This window comes from Arachis ipaensis, chromosome B08 (assembly GCF_000816755.2).
Source record: "Arachis ipaensis cultivar K30076 chromosome B08, Araip1.1, whole genome shotgun sequence".
NCBI lineage: Eukaryota > Viridiplantae > Streptophyta > Magnoliopsida > Fabales > Fabaceae > Arachis > Arachis ipaensis.
In genome coordinates, this window is record NC_029792.2 from 23397009 (window position 1) to 23397648 (window position 640).

A 640-nucleotide genomic window follows, 5' to 3' on the forward strand; every position below is an offset into this window, starting at 1 on the left:
TACTAACGTAATAAATACGTAGAGAAAATATCAAATATTTATTTTATTTTTTTATTCAAGTTATATTATCACTTTTTGTTCACTTTGATTGTAATATCTAATTTTGGAATTCTGCAAAGTTAAATTTTTTTATTCATATTTCAATTTGTTTCAAACACTTATTTCTTAATTTTTCATATTTAATTTTTTACTATTAATACACTCTTTGATTTGTCAATTCACAACGTTTGATAATTGAATACTGTAATCGACAAATTATAAAAAAATTAATAAAATAACTTGATAAAACCAATTTTTCATATTGAGAATATAAAAAGTGGAAATAACGAGGGTTGAATTTTTAACAAGTTTGTTTAGTTATAAAGCGAGTGTCATTTTGTTAGATCGAACATTTTTAGCATGCATGAAAAAGAAAACAAAAGAAATGGTAAAAATGGGAAGCAGGTTACGTAGGTTGGGCGTGGTTTACGAAATTGAAAACGACTTGTCAAGAGGAATTGTGAAGCCCAAACGGCCGAAGAGTATTTTATTTTTAGTTTTTACATAGAATTTTTGGCCTAAAAAATTTACAAAATTATTAAATGAATATATTGGATATTTATCTTAAAAATTGTTTTGAACTTTTGATGATCTTCTTGAC